The 13,683-nt window shown below is 39.9% G+C and overlaps 1 protein-coding gene and 1 non-coding gene across 6 annotated transcripts in view; both read right to left on the minus strand.

Annotated features, from left to right (window-relative positions):
- Positions 1-13,683, minus strand: part of Rbpms (RNA binding protein, mRNA processing factor) — a 172,228-nt gene that overhangs the window by 101,527 nt on the left and 57,018 nt on the right. The gene's annotated exons all lie outside the window — the stretch shown is intronic.
- On the minus strand, positions 5,646-5,749 carry LOC150049163 (U6 spliceosomal RNA). The gene has a single exon (XR_016539061.1). It is a non-coding gene; the product is annotated as a U6 spliceosomal RNA (small nuclear RNA).

Raw genomic sequence — 13,683 nt, forward strand, 5'->3', positions numbered from 1 at the left:
TGGCATGCCAGCTCAGCTGCAGCCAGCACACAGACCAAGATATGTGCGGGCAAAAGAGCTCTCCAAGTGCCAGAGAGTCTGAGTTCTAATATGACCAAATAAAGTCACAAGCAGCATCCCAGAAAGGCAGTTGTATTGTGCCAAAGCTCTCAATGGCTCCTACAAGTGCCACATCTAAACTACTGTAATTTATTTGGATCTCAGTGGAAGAATTTCCAAATCTAACTACAATAGAAAACGTCATCAGGAATCTGAATTAGTATATGAAGACACAAAACTACAATATAACTATGATTTAAAAGTAATCTTTCTAGGGAGGTTTTTTTTCTTTGGGTTGGCTGAACATGGGTTAAAGGGACTACAATCAGAAGAGGTGAAAATGTAGTTTTTAACTTTATACTTCTTGCCTATAATGCTAACTACTCAGGAGGCTAAGATCTTAAGATCATAGTTCCAATAAAGTCCAGGCAGGAAAAGTCCATCCACAAAACTCTTATCTATAATTAACAACAACAGCAACAACAACAAGCCCAAACTAGAGTTTAGGCTCAAGTGGCATAAAGCACTAGAGCTAAAAAGATCAGAGACAAGCCAGGCATGAATCTATAATCCTAGCTACTCAGGAGGTTGAGATCTGAGGATCATAGTTCAAAGCCACCTGGGGCACTAAAGTGGCTCTGTGACACCAGGGGTAGAGTGGTAGCCTTGAGCTGAAGAGCTTAGGGATAGCATCCTGGCCCAGAGTTCAAGCCCTATGACCAAGAAAAGAAAGAAAGAGAAGAGAGAGAGAGAGAGAGAGAGAGAGAGAGAGAGAGAGAGAGAGAGAGAGAGAGAGAGAGAGAGAGAGATATCAGAGACAGCACTCATGCCCTAGGTTCCAGATCCATGACTGGGAAGCATGCAGCCTACATGGATGCAGACATGCACACGTGAGTGCACACACACACAAAAAAAGAAAATCTTAGACTTTTCAAGTCTTAAGTGTAAGCAATAAACCTTAGGTGACCCTAGCCACAAAGTTCAGTGGGGTTTGAACTCAAGGATTTACATTTGCCCAGTGATAGGCAGGTGCACTCCCACTTGACTCATGCCTCCAAACATCATTTTCATCCAACTTCATCTGTGCTACCAGTATACCGTCCATTGGACAATATCAAATTACAATACTATATTAGATGGTAAAAAAAATGTTAAAAATGGAATGATGATAGGTGCCAGTGGCTCAGACCTGTAATCCTATACTCAGGAGGCTGAAGATTACAGTTCTAAGTCAGCCTGGACAGAAAATTCTGTGAGATTCTTAATCTAGGAAATTACTCAGAAAAAGCCAGAAGTGGTATTGTGGCTCAAATGGTACAACACTAATCTTGAAAAAAAGCAGCTTAGGGACAGGGCCCAGGCCCCAAGTTCAGGCTCCAGGACAGGCACAAGAAAACAGTAGAAAGCACAAAGTGAAGATCACATAAAGCTGGGTGCACTGGCATACACCTGTAATCCCAGGTAGTCAAGCAGAGGAAGAGGATAGCTAGGGTGAAGCCAGCCCTGGCCCCTTAACAAGCCTGTCTTGAAGCTCATACACCAGTATGGGGGCAAAGAATATACAAAGAATATAGCCCAGCCATGTATGGTGGCTCATGCCTATAATCCTAGCTATTCAGGAGGCTAAGATCTGAGAATCAAGGTTCAAAGCCAGCCCAGGCACAAAAAGACCTGAGACTCTGATTTAAAGTTAACCTCTAAAAAAAATGGGAAGCTTGGTTCAAGGGTAGAGTGGTAGCCTTGAGCTGAAGAGCTCAGGGACAGCACTCAGGCCAAGTTCAAACCCCATAACCCACCAAAAAAAGAATATAACTCAACACAAATTCTAATTTTCTAACATCCCAATCAACACTGCTAGCAGGCATCAGTGCTTAAGTAGATCAAGACAAAATTCCTTAGTGTCTATTCTTCAAATAGTCCATAGAACTTGCTTTCCTAGGTTATACTGGGTTAATCTTAAAACTACACATGGCTCATTTCAGAATAAAAGTCTTTCCTTTTAACAATTTTGACTTGAAGGAGGCTCTTTGACTTCTGTAAGCCCAAATTAAACTCCTCTAAGCAAGCAGGTCCTGGCTACTCCTCCTCTTTCTTTCCAGTTCTTCTGACACTCACTATATTGTCTGTACCACTCACCACCACTTCCTGTCAATGAATTCACATGAGTTAGTTGAGTCTTTTATAGTCATTATAAAATACATTTTATACATCAGTTATTGTAACTTTAAATTGGGCGGTATATTTTTATGGACCTAAGTTTCTTTGTGCATCTGACATTTACGAATGACACTACTTAGACAAAGCTGTACTTGGACAGTACTTTAGTCATATATATGCACACATATACAGAACAGTCTGTGATATTTAAGTGTCTGATACATGTTTAAGAGAAACTTGTAAACTTTCTTGTGGAGCTAGAAGAAACTGGGGTAGATGCTGGATATGCAGTGTCCCCCAAAACATATACTAAAGCAATGTTCAGATATATGAATTAGTGAAGTAAGTAGATCATGAGAGCTGTAATGTAATCATGGATTGTCTCACTGATGCTACAGAATTCGATGGCATTACTGGGCGGCGGTAGAGGCTAGTGGGTATAAATTAAAAGGTGACTGAGGATTTCTGAGGGTGTATCATGTCTCGGGCGCCTCCTGGCACTCTCCACTTCCTGGCTGCAACAATTGAGCAGTTCTTTGCTACCACCTGCTTCCCACCATAATTTTTTTCTATCCTGCCTTGGGCTCAAAACTAATGAAGCCAGATGACAATGGACTGAAATCTTTAAACCTTGAACCAAAATAGGTCCTTTTTCTCATTTTCTGAGGAATTTTGTCACCCTGAGAAAAGTTGACTAATTTAAATAGTATACTGATTATAAGGAACTAGGACAGATTGCTCTAAATAACAATTTATCTCAAAGGTTAAGGTACATTCAAGAAGCTGGGAATGCCTGTAATCCTGGCACTCGGAGACTGAGGCAAGAAGGCCACTGAGTTCTGAGGACACGGGGCACTACGATGTTTAGTTTCCCACAACTGTCCATTTCCAACTCCAGCTAACAACCTGAGTTGCCACTTTACTATTCCTGGGGTAAAATATGTGAAAGAAAATGAAGGTGACAACATAATGAACATGTATCTGAAAAGTAGTCTGTGGCAAAAAAAAGCCCCCATAACTGCAAATTTTCTAAAATTTGGGTGGCAAGAATACCCAGTGTTTGATGAAACACAGATTGCTAGCCAGGCACTGGTGGCTTATGCCTGTAATCCTAGTTTCTCGGGAGACTAAGATATGATGATCACCATTCAAAACTAAAACCAGATCAGGCAGAAAAGATCCACGAGACTCTTACCTCTATTAACCACCAAAAGAGCTGGAAATGGGATCTACCAAATGGTAAATCATCAACCTTGAGCAATAAAGCTAAGCGACATGCCCAGGCCCTGAGTTCCAACCCCAATGCAGACACAAGAATGAATGAATGAATAAAAGTAGGCTGATGAGGAGCACCGTAGAATTTTTTCCTTTTTGGCGGGGGGGGGGGGGGGGGGGTGTATTGGAGTTTTAACACAGGGTCTCTTACTTGCTAGGCAGGTGCTCTACCATCTGAGCCACAACCCCATCCCATCATAGCTCTTCTGCTACAGTGGAAATGATTAGGACACAGTCACATTTGGGGAAATAATGGAAGTAGCTACATACTGCCATCTTCCTAGACAACCTTTCTTTCTCAATACACAAGCAGATTTTATGTGTAGTTACTCCACTGCTATATGGTATAGGCTTGTGAGACCTCCTCCTTTCCAAGCACCACAGGACCTGGGAGAGATTTGGCTGATCCTGTAGTAGAGACCAATGAGTAAGGCCACGAGTAAATCTCACACAGAATAATTAGCTCCTTTCATGAGAGACATTTGCAAGTGGTTTTGTTTTGTTTTGTTTGTTGTTCAAGCCCAGTCTCGGGGCTTGAACTCAGGGCCTGCCACTGTCCTTGGACTTTCTCAAGGCCTACTGCTCTGTCATTTGAACCACAGCACCACCTCTGTTTTTTTTCTATGTATGTGGTACTGAGGAATCGAACATAGGTCTTTCTGTGTGCTAGGCAAGCACTCTACCACCAGGCCAAACATATGCAAGTTTTATAAGACATGTCTGAATTTATTTTGAAGGAAATCATTAAATATAGAGTTAAAGCTGTGGATACCATGAAATTTCACTATTGTTCCTTACTGAAAGTAACAACTTTCCTATAAAAATTTATTTTCTGAGAAAACAGATGTAAATTGCTGGCATTCTCCCTTAGAAATTTTCACTCTTTACTACTTATGAAAAGATGCACAACAGTTTGTTGTAACTTGAAGTGAACATTATCATAATATTTTAGTAACTAGAATTCAATTCTGATTGAGAAGATCTAGTGGGGGTTGACATTCCACACTTCCATCTGCCATTTCTTGGTAGACCAGGCTACCAGGATTCTACACAAATAGCAGGCCAAACTTAATGTGCAAAAGGATCCCAGAGAACATAAAATGCTTACTGAAAATGAAGATTCTTGGTCTCCATTCTGAGATATTCTTTTTTTTTTTTTTGCCAGTCCTGGGCTTGAGCTCAGGGCCTGAGCACTGTCCTTGGACTTTCTCAAGGCTAGAGCTCTACCACTTGAGCCTCAGCACCACTTCCGGCTTTTTTCTATGTATGTGGTACCGAGGAATCGAACCCGGGTCTTCATGCATGCTAGGCAAGCACTTTAACCACTAGGCCAAACTCCCGGTCCTCTGAGATATTCTTATTAAGGTTTGAATCAGCAATTTCAAACAAGGACCCAAAGTGACACTGATAGAGATAGCCCACAGAAAGAGACTCTTAGCACTTTTGAGCTGCAGTTTCACTTCCCATTTTCTGGTGATTAGTTGGAGATAAAAGTCTCACTGACTTTCCTGTCCAGATTGGATTTGAATGGTGATTCTCAGGCCTCAGCCTCCAGGGAAGACAGGCTTACTGGCATATTAATTAAGTTTAATGTTTCTCTCAGGAACTTGCTGGGAAAGGGAAGGCAACATTTATGCCAATTAACCATATGATAATTAAGAAGTAATTGGTTAACTCACAATTTGCTCTCTAAAATTAAAAAATATGGCTGGGTACTGGTAGCTCGAAGGCTGAGATCTAAGGATCAAGGTTCAAAGCCAGCATGGACAGAAAAGGCCCCAAGAAATTCTTATCTCTAACCACCAGAAAACCAGAAGTTTAACTGTGGCTTAAAATGGTAGAGCTCTAACCTTGAGCTGAAGAGCTCAGGGACAGTGCCCAGGCCCTGAGTTCAAGGTCAATGACCAACAACAACAAAAAAGATTAGAGATACTGACATTTTAGGGAGGAAAAGAGGGAATGTTAACTAATAAACAATAGCTACTAAATATAAAAAGGTTACTTTTAGATAAACTTTTTTAGACAAAAGTAGAAGTATACCTCATATGACAAACTATTATCTGACATTCTACATTCCTTATTTTTTTTTATTTTATTTTTTCACTGCTCTAGACTACGTAAGGGAAACTTTGCATAGGCCTAGCTGGCCCTCAGAGGCAGCCAGAGTTATTTGAAAAAACATGGAATGCTTCATGAATTTGCCTGTCAACCTTGTGCAGGGACTGCACTAATCTTCTCTGTATTGTTTCAAGAGAGCACACATTCCACATTCTTAAGCTTGATAGACAACTACCATGTAAGTCCTGTCTCCCTGCCCCCCATCCTTTATTTGAGATTCTATAAAAAGTAGGAGACCTTATTTTATCCTTGGGCTGGACTCACACTACATTCTTACCTCTGCCTCTTGTATAGGCAGGACATCAACATGCCCAGCTTGTTCTCTGAGATGGTCTTAAAAATAAATGAACAAAGGAATAAATGCTATCTTTCTATCTGCAGCCTTGCAAATTGGCTAGGGTTACATAAGTGGTACTATGTACGTGCCTTGCTTGTTGAGATGTGCCTTGCTTCTTCTTTGTTGGTCTGACTGTGATCCTCGGTCTCTTGTAGTCTACTCAAGTATCTGACATTAAAGGTATGAGATACAATGTAAGTACTATGATATGATATTAAATGCACTTGTAATCACTGCCTGCTTTTTAATCAATTTAAGTAAACTCAGTAAAATAAGCCCTGTTGTGATTTCTTATAAGTTTGGTCACATTGAAAGGAGGTAGGTAAAGTGAGTAGAAGAAAAGCACTGGATAGGAGATCCAGTCAACTCTTGTACTATCATGTTCTGTAGACAATGAAAATAATTCCACGATGAATAGAATAGAATAGATACATAGAGCTACCATCCAACAGAAGCTTCTAGGTTAATGGATTTTCCTGAAAATACGCTATTGTTGTCTATTCTTCATGCCTTAGAAGATGGGAGTTCTACATTAATGATTTGATTTTTGTGTGTCTAAACTGGGGCCTGGACTCAACACCTTTTCCCTTAGTATTTTCATTCACAGATGGCACTTAATCCTTCAACCACAGCTTTTTGAACGTTAGAGATAAAGAGTCTCAAGATGAACTTCCCTGCCTGGTCTGGCTTTGAATCACCATCCTCACTCAGAACTCAACCTTCACAATAGTTAGGATTATAGGTATGAGTTACCTGCACCCAGCTAACCCTTTGATTTTTAAAAAAGCAAATGAGCTACATGTCTTCATAAATAATATTTTCCTCCAAGGCCTGTACGAGTATCTCCAGTTTCGCACTTATTCTTCATTCTTTGCAATGTATCCATCATCAACACAATGCTTCCTGCTAGGAGACATTGGCAAGAAGGCAAGTTTCCTTGACAAAGACACTAGCCCCATTCACTTTCTAGAGCCTAGAAACATGTGAGGTACTTGCAAAGAGAAAACAGTTTCAAAGAGCTAAAGATAATAATCTATATCGAAATCTCCATTCAGTTCCTGTGCATCACATTATGGCTTTGCTTGACAGACAACCTTCACATGACCTTTCCATATATCAAAACACTCACTCAATATGGAATAGACAGCTCAGTCCTGCCTCATCAGCATATAGCCTGTGTCAACAGCTTAACTCCTAATATATATCATTCTATACATGAAGGTTATTATACAAAGAGCACGTATGGACAGGTCACACTGGAAGCTTGAGGGAAGTAAGGGGGTAAAAATCATGTCAATCGAAGGGCACGGGAATGGCGAGTGTGACTCTAAAGACCAAAGCTCAAGCCTGCTAGAGCTACTTAGGAAATAAAGAACTGCTCTGCTGAGAAACCCGGGACTAGTTCAAGACTCAAGAATAGGAGTCTTCTTTTGACATGAAAATAATTAAATGTTCTATCTCCAGGACATTCATAAAGTACTTGTGCTTTTAAATATCTATCTATCCTATACATACACATACATATTTATACTTTTAAATATATATATGTAATATATATACACACTGAAGTTTAAAGATGCTTTTTGCTGAAATAGAAAGTTCATAAAACCAAAAGTGACAATGATGTAATCACTACATTTATCATTACACTTATCAAAATCTTATCAATGTTTTTTTTGGCCAGTCCTGGGGCCTGATCTCAGGACCTGAGCACTGTCTTTGAGCTTTCTCAAGGCTAGAGGTCTACCACTTGAGCCACAGCACCACTTCTGGCTTTTTCTATGTATGTGGTACTGAGGAATCAAAACCAGGTCTTCGTGCATGCTAGGCAGGCACTCTACCACTAGGCCAAACTCCCAGCCCCCAAACCTTATCAACTTCTAAAACTTATTTTTTCATAGTCATGTAGCTCTGAGATATTTTGGCACATTTTATGTGACAATTTCTACCTTCTCAAGTGTCAAGGCTTGGGAGCTGCAGGCCAAGAAACAGCACAAGTGCAGGAACACATACATGGTGTTCTGTTCAGTCTGCAACTTTACAAGAAGTGACTTCCTCTAAGGTGGGTCACAACCTCTCTTTCCAAGTCCATTTCTGGTGTATAGAGAAAAAGCAAACACAGACTACATCAATACCATCCTATGTTTCTTCCTAACATACTAAAAGTCCACCTGGTAGAGAAGATCAAACCTAGCAACCACCTATACATCTCCATTTCAGGATGATTTGTTTAATAATTCTTAGTAACCAGCAAGGAGGTGATTTCACACTCTGCCTCCAGGGCTTTTAAGAGCAGTCCACTTTTAAACAAATAGTAAAATGCTGGCTAGTTCACTATGCTCCTAGACCAAAAAATTATCTAGATGTGACAATGAAAAGCTTAAAGTTTTAATACATTCATCTATCTTCTCATTTTAACAGGGAAGTTATGTGGGAGAAGGAAATCATGTTATTAGTTTATTCTGATGTGGCAACTTGACTTCCATCTGTGTCCCCAGAAGTACCTCAACTTGTTTAAAAGAAAGATAAACTGTTCTTTCAAAAGGGTTGGAGCACTGTTTCTAAACAGGACATCCTAGTTGACTCGAAGTATAACTCAAAAGTAAATTGTAATTTTTCATCATTTTCAGTTGAAACCAAATCCTACTCATAAAACTAGAATCTGGCCCTGAAGGAGTTCTTTCTAAAACAATGGAAAAGTACTCTGGAAGTTGAAATGCCTATGAGACACAGAGAAGGCAGGAAGCCGTGGGACCTGGCATTTTACTGAGCTCCTCCAATCAATCACATCCCTACTCACTCCAAGATGAGGTACAGATGACAGGACTCGTTTGGTGGTGTCTCCATGTGAGGTAAGGTAGTAAAAGATCAACTCTTGAGAACTAACGGCTAAGAGGAGAAAGAAACATCACAGAAGCTGGTTCAGGATATCAAGATGGGACTAAAGCAGAAAAAGGTCACCATTTCCTGATACTTAAAAAAGCCCAAATCTGAATGTGTTATGAAGTTTAATGGTTTTTGTGGTCTGGGTTGTTTTGGTTTTTTCCCCATTTCTACTATCTTTCCTTCCTAATTAGACTCAACAAAACGATTGGAAATTATACATGCCACATGGGAGAACTGTATAAAAAGGGATTTATACTACAAATCCTGGCCTGTTGGCCCATTCACTGCCATTTCCAGCCATACACCAATGCACCAAATCCCCAGATTTGTAGGCTTGAGTTCAATTTCAGGGGCTGGCAGGTAAACCAGGGTGACCTAAAAAAGAAAAGCTCAGAGGATGCCCACCATGAACATAGTCTTCGGTGGTCTTGATAAAACAGGATATGGGGAAGAAATAGACATTATACAGAGTTGTTTAATACTTGACTAACATACCATCGTTTTATTTAATCCTAATTCCCTACTCCAACAGATGAACTGGAGAGGCCCAATCTCTGTCTCCATTTGCTTGACATAGAAACCAAGGCTGAGAAAGCATTTTGTTCACGGTAACAAAACTAAGTGTAGAGCCCAGGTCTGAACTTTGAACAAGCTTGATTCCCAAGTCCAGGAGCAACACCATATGCACTCCACCTGTTATAAGATACACCTTTCCAAGTTCTAGAACTTTGCTTTCTATGTTAGAAGTAGTTAACACTAAGTAATGGTACTAACAAAATAGACTTAGAAGCATTAGAAATCTTCTCTGACGGATATATAAAGCCATGATGTAGGCGGAAAAAAATGTAACCATAAATTATATGAATTATGTCAACAGTATTGTTTGAAAAGTCTGCCAAAAATACCATTTATTTTTCTTTAAAAATAAGAAAAATTGAAAGCCAGGATCACACCTGCAATCCTAGCTATTCAGGACACTGAGAACTGAGGATCGTGGTTCAAAGCCAGACCGGGCACTAAAAAAAAAAATCTGTGAAACTCATTTCCAAGTAACCACCAGAAAACCAGAAGTGGCACTGTGACTCAATGGGTAGGGTGGTAGCCTTGAGCTGAAAAGCTCAGGGACAATGCCCAGGCCCAGAGTTCAAAACCCACGACCACCCCCCACACACACACACACAAATGAGTAAGGCCAAGCAGTGGTGGCTTACACTTGCAATCCAGGGCACTCAGGAAGCTGAGATGTGAGGATCAAGGTTCAAAGCCAGCCCAGGCAGGAAAGTTAGTAAGACTATCTCTGATTAACCACCAGAAAATCGAAAGTAGAACAGTGGCTCAAAGAGGTAGAGTGCTAGCCTCTAGCACAAAAGCTGAAGGACAACACCTAGAATCAGAATTCAAGCTCTACAACCAACCATAACAACAAAATGAGTAAATTTATATTTATAATGTAAGATGTCTAAGATTTCAAATAAACAAATACACACATATTCAATATATCAGATAACAAGGTAAAATACTGTAACAATATGAGATGACCAAGGGACAGCAAAAGAGATGAGAGATACATAGTACATTACGGACAACAATCATTCATATGGCTTTTGTTTCTATATACTGGAGGTCCTTTCATTTAGTGTCATACTATATGGCCTTATATATCTAGGTAAAACCTTGTTTAACTCTTGTTATTGTTTCCTGCACTGGGATCAATACTATATGGCCTTATATATCTAGGTAAAACCTTGTTTAACTCTTGTTATTATTTCCTGTACTGGGATCAAACCTAGCTCCTTGTAGATGCCAGCACTTAGATACTGAGTTGAACAACTCTGACTTGAACAACAAAGTCTTTCCTACGTGAGGAATCAACCAAGTCTTTCCTACGTGAGGAATCAACCCTTTGTTTATATAGGTAACAGATTAGAAAGTATTTTTCAGGGAAGTGGAAAAAGTAGTGATTTACAGACTTCAGTGACTACATGACGGTTAACTATCTTCAATTGTTGCTGAGCATCCCTAGTTCTATCATTATTTTATGTAGTAATCATTTCAATCTTTTCTTTTTTTAAAATTGTATTTTATTGTGGGGGTAACATTAACTAGTAGGTACATTACTTTTTGAACATTAATCATTTCAATTTCCTAAAGTCTCATGCTATTAAGGACTCTATTCTGAGAAGTCCTGTGACTTCTACTTTATATGACTTCCCCCTCTTCCCCAGTCCTAGGGCTTCAATTCAGTGCCTGAGCAGTGCCCTTGGGCTTTCTCAGGGCTAGAGCTCCACTATTTGAGTCACAGCATCACTTCCAGCTTTTTCTATGTACGTGGTACCCAGGAATCGAATCCAGGTCTTTGTACATGCTTGGCCAAGCACTCTACCACTAAACCAAACTCCTAGCCCCATGACTTTTTTCTGCACTGGAGTTTTAACTCTAATTCAGCCTCCTGAATGGCAACTATAAAGGGAGTACCCAGACCGCTGATGTCCTTCAATCTTTATATGTGACCTCTTCCAACAAGTAGTTGTAAACAGCAATCCTGGACCATAAGATGACATCTCAGGTTACCTTGCAGATAATCTTGCAGAGGGAAGAGACACTTCTAAAAATATGATAATGGGACACATGTGTTATGTCACATCTGTAATTCTGGCTACTTGAGAGACAGAGATCCAGAGGATCACAGTAAGAGGCCAGCCTTAGGAGGAAATTATCAAGACCCACATCTCAGCAAGCTGTGTGTCATCATGAATGGGACCCTGGCTGTGCCGTAGTTATGAGGAGGACTGCTACCTAAGTAATCCCCGACAGGAAAAATAAAATGTAACAAAAGGAGATCTTGCCTTTAAAAACACCAAAGCAAAAAAAGATCTGGGAGTATATATAGATTAAGCAATAGAATGTCTGCCAATCAAGCATGAAAAGCATTCAAATCCCAGTACTACTCCTTACTGCTCCCCCTCACATACAAAAAAAAAAGGGGGGGGAGGCAAAGAGAATCTAATGAGCATGGACCCAGCATGCCTATCATGGGTCACTTTTAAGGTTTTTAATTAGATGTCTACTATGTTTATGACAAACTCATACAACACAAATATACCAGTAAGTTATTCTAAAATAGTGCCATCTAATTTGAAGAGGACTTAAGGGTTAAACTCACAGGTTTGCACTTACTAGATAGGAGGTCCAGCACTTCAGCCATGCCCCCAATGCTTTAGTTGGTTTGGGGACAATATCTCAGTTATGGCCAATCTGGCCCAAACTGCATGCAGTTCTATTTAAAATTCCTTGCAGGTGGAATACAGGCCTTTCACAATGCCTTGCTCTTTTTTGAGTGATATGGGAGGTCTTGCAAACTCTTTGCCCAGGAAGATCTTTAACCCATTTGCTACCTTCCAAGTCTGTACGAACCACTGTACCTGACATTATCATCCATTTTAAGCTTCTCCCAAGTGGTGACTGAAAATTAACCAACCAATTTGTTAAGCCTAAAAATACAAAATGGTAGAGAAGTACTTTGACTTCCAAGCCCCTCGTTTTTGAATAGCAAGTATGACATAGAACAGCCTTACTTTTACTGTCTGTTAGTCTTAATTCCTATGTATTTAAGGCATAAACCACAAAATTTTAAATACTGTGAGACGAATACAATCTTAACGGTCAAACTTAGTTCACTAATTAAACACAAAAAAGAAGAGATTGGCCCAAGTGGTCAAACATTTGCCAAAAGCACGAGACCTCCATTCAAATTCCTATGCTATTCCTTTTTCCCCCTCAAAAAAAAAAAAGTTGCCATATATGGTGGCTCAAGCATGTAATGTTACCTACTTGGGAGAACAAGGGTGCAAACTGAGGTTCAAGAAAAGCAAGGGAATTTAGTAAGATTGTAGACTCAGTCTCATAACCATGGTAGCTCAGGTGAAAGCACATCAAATATGGTATATACCTATCATTCCCAGCAATATTGGGAAGCACAGGTGGAAGATCAAGGCCCAGGTCAGCCTGAGTATAAAGTGATGACCTACCTCAAAAAGAATGCAAAAAGAGACTAGAGGTGTGGCTCAAGTACTAGAGCCCTCCTTAGCAAGTGCAAGATCATCAGTTCAGGGCCAGGAGCATGGCCTAGTGGTAGAGTGCTTGCCTAGTATGAATGAAACTGTGGGTTTGATTCCTTAGTACCACATACACAGGGAAAAAAAAAAACTGGAAGTGGTACAGTGGCTCAAGTGGTAGAACTCTAGCCTTGAAAAAAGCCCAATTACAGTGTTCAGACCCTGAATTCAAGCCCCAATATTAGCCAAAATAAATAGAAATAATAAAAGTAAAATTGAAGAAAAACAAAAGATCCTCAGTTCAATTCTCATTATCACCAAAGAGAGAGAGAGAGAGAGAGAAAAAATTAACTAGAAGTAAGCTACTCAGGAGGCTGAGATCTAAGGATCACAGTTCAAAGTCAGCCCAGGCACTAACTACAGTGAGATTCACATTTCCAACTGACCACTAGAAAACTGGAAGTGATGCTGTGGCTCACTGTGATCAAAGTGGCAGTAGCCTTGAGCTGAAGAGCTCAGGGACAGCACCCAGGCCCAGAGTCCAAGCCCCAAGAACAACCGACCAAAAAAAAAAAGGGAGGGGGGAAGAAAAAAGAAATCTAGAAGGAGCCACTAATCACAATGAACTATTTTAAAGTTCCATATACATACAGGAAACCATGGAGGTAAGTAACAAAGCTTATTTCAAGAAGGTAACAAAGCTTAATAAGATAATCTTTAGAAATTTTGACTTAACAGTGAAAAGTATAAAATATTAGTATGAAAATCACATCTTCAAAAAACAAAACAAAATAAATGGTGGGGAAAAACTTCAGT

The sequence above is a fragment of the Megascapheus bottae genome, chromosome 20 (genome assembly GCF_031878675.1).
Source record: "Megascapheus bottae isolate mThoBot1 chromosome 20, mThoBot2.hap1, whole genome shotgun sequence".
Taxonomy (NCBI): Eukaryota; Metazoa; Chordata; class Mammalia; order Rodentia; family Geomyidae; genus Megascapheus; species Megascapheus bottae.